General features: G+C 46.3%; 1 long non-coding RNA gene across 1 annotated transcript; it reads left to right on the top strand.

Annotated features, from left to right (window-relative positions):
* Positions 1 to 950: 950 nt before the first annotated feature.
* On the top strand, positions 951 to 2,233 carry LOC135806875 (uncharacterized). Its single transcript, XR_010551324.1, has 2 exons — positions 951 to 1,467; positions 1,864 to 2,233. It is a non-coding gene; the product is annotated as an uncharacterized LOC135806875 (long non-coding RNA).
* Positions 2,234 to 8,612: the final 6,379 nt, after the last annotated feature.

Below are 8,612 nucleotides of genomic sequence, written 5' to 3' on the forward strand. Positions count from 1 at the left end.
CCCGGCGAGGCGGGATCCCGCCTCAAGGCACCCGGGATCCCGGCTAGGCGGGCCAGAAAAAGCACATATAAACAGACCAGCCCGGGCCAGAGTTGTATTATTATGGTGTCTACACTGAGTTCATACTACAAAATAGGTACTTTTACCTTTTGAGGGTAGCTATAAAGAGGATTCCCGATATTGTCTTGAAAATCTATGAAGCTTTTTGTACAGCAACAAGAAGGACGTACAGTGAGCACTGTTTATTTGTCGACATGCATAATTTACATTAAAGTGGAAGGGGAACTACTTGCAAATTACTTTGATATGGACAGCTAAAAATGTGAAAAACAGGGAAAAGAAACGAGGTGATACAACACACCAAACATGTGCCACAGCGCGAAAAGAAATCAGCAGAAGAATACATTGTATGAGAAAAAAAGTTTTTAGGTTTATAACCTGAGTATGGCTTGCAGCCCTGCGTTTCAGCCCGGGGCAGCACACTACAGTCGTAGTGTATTTGGTACATACTCACAACGGGCTGGCGTGTGCTCAGCGCATATAAACTCACTGCGGGCTGGCGACCAGCCCGACCTTGCACATGTAAACACCCTTGGCGGGCTGGCCCGCTTGCTCCAGCCCGGGCTGGAGTTGCACATATAATAGGCCTTACTCTGATGGAGCCTCAAAGTTCGGAAAATTGTGCGTTTTTCGTACTTGCAAGTGGCCAGAAGTACATGTACAACAAAATACATGAGTATCCCTTTAAAGGGGAACTCCGGTCCAAAATCACCCCCATTTTTTATTGCGGAATCCATTAGAGTATGTCGTAAGTGGTAGAATGGCGAAAACCGGAAGCTTCTACGACAAGGATAACATACCTAAATTACCAATTGCAATTTTCCATATTTGGCACGAGGGGGCCCCCGCCCACCCTGTGACGTAAAACGTTCTCAGTGAGCTCCAAATTTTTTTATTCAAATGGTAGACCTGCAGAAATTTTGAAAAAGGTATTCACTGTTTTTTCTTCAATCAATAACCCTTGTACTAGTATTCATTCGATCATCATGTTGGAGGAAGAGGAGACCACGGGAGGTGTGGAGGTGGACGCCACTTTGGATTCAACAACACCGAGGCCTTTTAGGTTCGAGCCGAAGCGCGCATCAGCGTCTGCGAAACTGTCTACAAGTAATATTTCTGAGACTACAAAACAGATGAACGTGAAGAGAACGCTTTGGTTGCAAGTGCTCGCGTGAGAAGCACTGCTTGATGCCGTTGCGGACAATGCAGCATGATGTGGAGCGAGGTCGAGTCGACTTGTTGCTGGGAGGTTCCTGCAGCTTTTAGTAAACGCGGCGAGCAGGAAGGGCTGCAGTGCGTCACGCAGCACTCAGAGTTTGCTGTTGTTTGCCTGCAAAAATCAGTGCTCGAGGTTGCATTGCTTTCCTTCGAAGAATTTCGGGCAAGGTGTGGACCGTGGTCAAACAGGTGAGGATTCACTGAATCGGTTTCATTATTTCCTTTCTTTCCATGTTTTATGTACCGGTACAAAGTAGATGGGAAGTGTTGTGCAACGATTTTGTGTAAAGTATTCAAATTCACCAACTTCCATCACACAATCATGAAGTTCTATTGCACCCATGCCAATATAATTATACTGGTACAACGATGTCTTTCATTCATACTATTCCTAGCACTGTAAGTGTTTCAACTGTGTGTAAAAGTGATGTAAATTTGAAAAAAGGCCAAAGTGTCTTTAGTATAGCAGCCCATAGAAATATTAATTCGAATCCGAAACTATTTACACTGAAACTATTTACTTTTACACAATCATGAAGACACTCGTGGTATGTGTATCTACATCTCTCCAACTGTTTTGTGCAGGATTTGGAGACATGTGGCGTATAGACAATACACATGGTTCACCCATGGATACTTTGGACGCAAGCAGCGGCGTGTGATACCGTCTTGCGTGGTATGGAAGATAAAGCAGCTGTACCAGAAGCCAATGCAGATGCGCACTGGGGCTTTGAGGAAGCAGTTGGACATGATGATGATGATGATGATAATGCTTCTTGGCCTGGTTGACGTTCACATAATCATTGGTACATGTGCATGCAGAAAACAGTTGACAGACACGATTTATAACTATTCTTGACTCGGGCAATATTTGTGTTTTCGGGTGGGCGCATGCTTTGCACCAATGCAGCTGCATGAACAATCTGGTAAAGTTGACAGATACAATGGCACAAGACTGTACTGTGTCCGGGAGCATGGGGTTGTGCCAGTGCCGTTGCGAATGCCGAGAATGGTTGTATGCACATCGTTCAACAGGTCCTTCAAGAAGTTGCAGGACATTGTCGTGCAGCTTCTTGGCCACTTTGTGCTCTTGGTGTATTCCAGCCTGTACCTGAGCACACCCTCCTTGGTTTTGGCGTGCGCTCTCCCTATATTGGCATTGTGGGACAGACATGCCGACTGTACCCGTGCTCTCATGCCATTGTACGAAAAGTGGACACGTTTTGGTGCCCACTTCAGTATGACAGCATGGAAAATTTCCAGACTACAAATCATACTGTACCTTGTATTTGTGGCAGTGTAGCTGCAACCGGAAAGTAACGCAATGGAAACTTACAGATAAAGAGAACCGAAATAACACACATGATAATGTTCCATGTACATTACATCAATTCTCGACTTCACTGACTAGGATTTTGAGTTGGACTGTAGTCGTTTAGAGCTACGTTCTGGACGGCACAAAATCATGCCGTTCACTTACCTCATCGTGCTCACGTTCCTGGACGTAAATCGAAGATGGTCTGCTTTTGCTGGCAGCAGAGGTAGAGGAGCTACTAACTATTAGTATGACATGCTCCGCCAAGTTTCAGGATGGCAGAGACCCTGGCTTCAAGCGTCGCTGCTGCTTCTGCTTATAGCCACCAATGCTTTGTGCAAACTCTTGTTGGAAATCTCTTTCATAGCACATCTCAGTGAAATGCTCAGTGCAGACACGATTATTTTTCGTCGGAGAAAAATCCTTCCAACATACTCTCCATAGCCAAGCTGTCGTCAGGTTCGCGTCAGCCAGAGGAAAGCCATGCTACGACAGCCCGCAGGCGCCTCTTTCTTCGTGACATTGTTGCATCCAGAGACGCAGCAGCGAGTCGTGACAATAAATCGGGCATGGCACAGAACAACAAGCACTTCAACAATGGCCAAGGACTTTTCATTCTTGCTTCAATTATTTGAAAATTTCATCTGAGTGGACCGGGCTGAGAACGTTTTACGTCACAGGGTGGGAGGGGGCCCCTCGTGCCAAATATGGAAAATTGCAATTGGTAATTTAGGTATGTTATCCTTGTCGTAGAAGCTTCCGGTTTTCGCCATTCTACCACTTACGACATACTCTAATGGATTCCGCAATAAAAAATGGGGGTGATTTTGGACCGGAGTTCCCCTTTAACAAGGTGTCCAGGTATGCCAGAGATCAACATGGAAAAGAAAAAAAAACACTACTTCTTCTATTCATTAGTTGACTTCTTTTGCAATAAATATTTTTTTATTGCCAAATTAGTTTGAGTTACCTTTGAAAATTATCATGTTCAACTGTTTTCCTAATCGTCATACTCGTCCAACCGATGCCAACCTCACCCTGTGAATAATCAGCTCATCTCTCCCGTAGGTCCACCTCTCAAGAGTCCTTCCATCATGATCGAACATCAACTATACCTCATTTTTTTTAATTATTAGAGCAAAATCTATAGCCTACACAGTCATGCGTGCACGGCTAGCTGCTAAAATCCAGAGGTCACGACTTCGTATCATGAATAATGTACATGTACGCAGAGTCAGTTTGTGGACTACCCGTCACTATCTCGTCCACCCCGGGCCGCGGGATACTTGATTCACTCGCATCTTTTGCCACATGACATTGTACTGTATCAGTGTGAGAAAGAACTTTGAAGAAGACGAGTTCGAGCATACAAATGAATATTGATTGTATTGCCATGATTTCTACCTTGCTTTTCACTGAAAACACTATCTGCATGACCTCCGAACCCCTTACCATGGAGCTCACCAGCACTGATCAGGTGCATTGTACACTATTATTGTGTAGCCTACACACTAGAACTGTGCTACAATCATGTGGTTATGCTCCTACTTCCGAAAGGATGCCAAATTATGCTCCAAAGTATCAACCACCAAATTATGCCAATAATTATGCCGGCACAATCCGCGGGTGCCTATCCCTGGCACTTTGTCGGCTCGAACTGATCGGCGCTCTTTGAATTTGTGTGTCAACACTGTTGAGTTGTTCGATGTTAAATAAATACTACTACTACACTGACCAAGTACGAAGTCAATATTAGATTTATCACGCCAAACAGTCCGTATTTCAAATTCCAGAACGATAATAATAACCTCGTGAATTCCGGTTTTATGATTGCACAACCGTTGCACCATCACCTACTCATACAGTGACCATGCTGCACTAGGCACCGTTCAACTGCGCAACCCATAAGCATGCAGTCAAATATAAGCAGTCAATATAGCCCTAAGGAGTGAAATATGCAGAAATATTGGACTGCCTGTAGATCTACATGTAGTGAAAATCAATGGGAGTCAATACTAAGAAAGTAAGAGAGTGATCAATTGTATTATAATGTAGCACACAGTCACACACTACACAAACAAAGCACCTATGACTATGTGCAGCCTGTACTAAAGGCTGTAGGAATCTTTCTCGCGCGCGCGTGCTCAACTGCTCGTGCAGGGCGCCCGGCGGCCCGGCCGGCCGCATGTAAACTTGACTCACGCGATCAGATTTTACTTTGTGGTTCTTCTCGCGCATGCGCATGGTATCATGGTTATGCGCGCTACATGTACACACCACCAGACTACTATCGACTATCGTCACCAGAAAAAAAACCTGTCAATGCTGAAGAGACAGTGATAATCATGGCACGTACACTGTAGTGGACTAGCATGTGCAGCATTGGCCTGATTTGTTTTAGCAACGATAGTCATGTACAGACAGTAGATCTACATCAGGGAGTCAGTAAAAGAACAACAGTGGTGGTAGATGTAAGGGTGTACGTTGCAGCTACGTACATCTACTGGTCCTTTATAAATTTACTGCACTTCTAGTTCTCAGCCAGGAATTCGTGAAAGCAAAGCGTGACTCCTTGATTCAGACTGTCCGAAAATTGAGGTCTTTCACGCCAGGCGTGCACGATAATGTCCTCCGTGGTGCGGTGCGGTGGTTGTGGGTCGTCCACGACCGCTCTGAAGTTTGTTTCGTGTTTGCACGCACTGTGTGTACCGTGCCTGCAGAACAGCTTGGGATATGATGGCTGCATAAAATGTCCGCGATGCTTGTCCGCTACGCAATTGCCTGTTAGCCTGGATCCAATGCGATCGCTACCGAACGTCGTTCAAGCAAGCGATACTGAGTTGACTGGAGCGGCTGCAGGCCGGGATCATGTCATTCAAACCTGTGACGAGTGCTGGGATGGGAAGCCAGCTACAGCGGTTTGTGAGAACTGCAACGGCAAATTCTGTGAGTGCCACGGTAATGGCCATCTAATGTCTAGATCAGGTAAAGGCCACACGATCAAGAGGCTGTCTGCGTCCAGCATCGAGTCAGCAATCAGCAGTGGCAGAGTGGTTCAGCATAGATGCGCTCTACACACGACTGAAGTGCTGAAACAGTTTTGCTTGGATTGCAATCAGCTACTGTGTCCACAGTGTGTACGTACTGGAGCACACAGACATGCTGAACACAAGGTGATGGATATTGCCAGTGCTGCACAAAGCGCTCGTGACACGCTTTCCGGTAAGCTGAGCAGTTGCACATCAGAATGTGATGGTGTTGTCAGCAGTGCCATAGAGACCGTGGAGAAGAACATGCGAATGGTACACAGTCAAACAGAGCTCGCTTCGGGGAAGGTTTCTGATTTCTTCAAGCCACTGGCGGAGGCTGTGAAGAAACGGGAGGACTCTCTTCTAACTGAGCTGGATGAGCTGAGGTTGAGGAAGCTGGAACCTCTGGAGAAGCAACTACACCAGCTTCAAGAATGTGTGTCGAAAGGAGCGAGTGCTGCCAGCATTCTGCACTCATTCCAGGATGACATTGAGCTTCTCCATGTGTGGTCCTGGGTGGATGCGTCTATCACGCAGGCGATGAAAACTGCTGAGGTCGAGAAAGAGCCCTGTGTCACCAGTGGCATCGTTTTCGGCACGACAGACACCACATCACTACTCAATGACATCAGCAAAACGGGAGCAGTGCTGGATGTTGCTGATGGTACATTGAAGTGCCCTGGCCAAGCCTATGTCAGTGATCATTTCAGCACGTCCATAGAGCTACCCGACAGTATTGTCGCAAGCAATGTGGAGCAAGAACAACTGGCCAATATTGGACTGGAGATATTAATATCCAGTCTTGACGAGGACACAACCAACGTGTGTACGCCGCCGCTTACACCTGTCTCTGGACGTATACAGGCTGAACATATTCCGTTACAAGCTGGTTGCTACAACGTCTCAGCCAAGATCGGCTGTGTCCCCCTGAAGGGTAGTCCACAGAAGCTGGTGGTGTCAGCGACTCCACGTTTTCATGGAAATCGCTGTGCCAGTGCCTTGAGTATCACCAATGATGGTCGCTCACTGAGTTGCACTAGTGGTGGTTGGTCATCAGCATGTACCACACCCATGGCCACTGGTACTGGTAGCAGTACACTGAAGGTGAGGATTGACAATACCAGAGATGGTGAAATCCTTCTCTCTGCCTGTTCATCCAGTAATCCAAACCTGACAGGCACCTACCAACAAGACAAGGCACAGTGTTTTGGTTGGTATGGCTATAGTGCTCATGCCTACCACACTGGCACAGCCCTTGGTCAGCCCTGGCAAACTGGTGACGTCATTCACCTCACCGTTGATCATGATCGTCACACTCTCACTGGTAGACATGAGAGAACGGGCGCCACAGAAACCATCCCGAACGTCACAGGTAACCTGTACTGGATTGCTACACTCGTGAACGCGGCTGACAAAATCACTCTGGTGTAGGAGAACGGGTGGTGAACACTTCAGATTGCCTTGGCTATAATTATGATCAGGCAGTGTTTTGACTTCCTATACGTGTGTTTCCCAGTTATTTGATCTGTTATGTAATACATCGATGAGTGCACTACAGTACTACTCAAAGTAACAGGTATTATGTATAGGCTAGTACCCCTCCACTCCTGCTTTTTGCATAATTACAGTATATCTATTCCGGGTGGTAATTTCCCTACCAGTTTTCATCAGTGTATTACTGCATAGATTGTACTGGCTGGTTATTTTCCTACCAATTGTCATCTGTGTCCTAACTGCGTAGATTTCTGTCATTCTTGGGGAAGACTCCAGCTGAGTCTCACTCGAACCGTGAATTTGTTGTTGTTGTGGCAGGCAGGGTGATTTTGAGCATGTGGTGTGGCAAATGCACATCTGATGTTGCAAGTATACGTTATCCGACCTGCATGGAGCTTCTCACTGTTCATGCCAAGTGTGTGTCCAGTAAGGGTGACAAGTTGGACTGATTTGAAATTGCTTCCCATGAGAACGTATACTGTTCTCTTACCGGTTAGACTTAGTAGCGAGTCGTAGCCTGACACACTCCTATCCAACAACAGGAGTTCTCTCCCTCTCCCTCTCCCTCTCTCTCTCTCTCTCTCTCTCTCTCTCTCTCTCTCTCTCTCTCTCTCTCTCTCTCTCTCTCTCTCTCTCTCTCTCTCTCTCTCTCTCTCTCTCTCTCTCTCTCTCTCTCTCTCTCTTTCTCTCGCTTTCTCTCGCTCTCTCTCATTTCTCTCTCTCTCTCTGTCTCTCTCTCTCTCTCTCTCTCTCTCTGTGTCTCTCTCTCTCTCTCTCTCTCTCTCTCTCTCTCTCTCTCTCTCTCTCTCTCTCTCTCTCTTTCTCTCTCTCTCTCTTTCTCGCTGTCTCTCTCTCGTTGTCTCTCGCTGTCTCTCTCTGTCTCTCCCGCTCGCTGTCTCTCTCTCTCTCTCTCGCTCTTGCGGCAAGTGGGGCAGTAGACGAGGGCCAATAGCCGTGCCCAGTCCACCGTGTCCCGTGTGGTCTGTGGGTAATGAAAGGAACACCGTGCTACATCACCGAAGAACAGACACTAGGTGCATTCGTCAATAATCATTTTAACGTTAGTTTTCTAAAACAGCACAAACATGAACCGAGCAAGTTTCACAATAAACTAGACGAAAAGAACGAAGAGTCCAAGTAGCGACTCTCCAAAACTCACGAGTAGGTAATGCTTGAGGGATGAAAGACGGTGAAAGAGGGGAGAGAAATTGAAGGGCTTATCAGCACCCAGACTATGAAAATTACTACAAGAGGGATGTAATAATGGATGCTAATGTCCAGACATAGAGAAGAGACAGGATAATCTACACCAGGCAGGTGATATAAATAAATAGAGATATCGAGAAGATTGCAACGGAATTTGGAGGCGAAACAAAATTCTAGAACTAGTCTAGTTCGCATGCATCCACACAATCAACGTATCTGAAGTGCCTTCTGGACTGGATGTATTAATTGCGCGGATGAATGCAAACTTGACTTGTTCTAGGATAAAAATT

The sequence above is a fragment of the Sycon ciliatum genome, chromosome 1 (assembly GCF_964019385.1).
Source record: "Sycon ciliatum chromosome 1, ocSycCili1.1, whole genome shotgun sequence".
Taxonomy (NCBI): domain Eukaryota; kingdom Metazoa; phylum Porifera; class Calcarea; order Leucosolenida; family Sycettidae; genus Sycon; species Sycon ciliatum.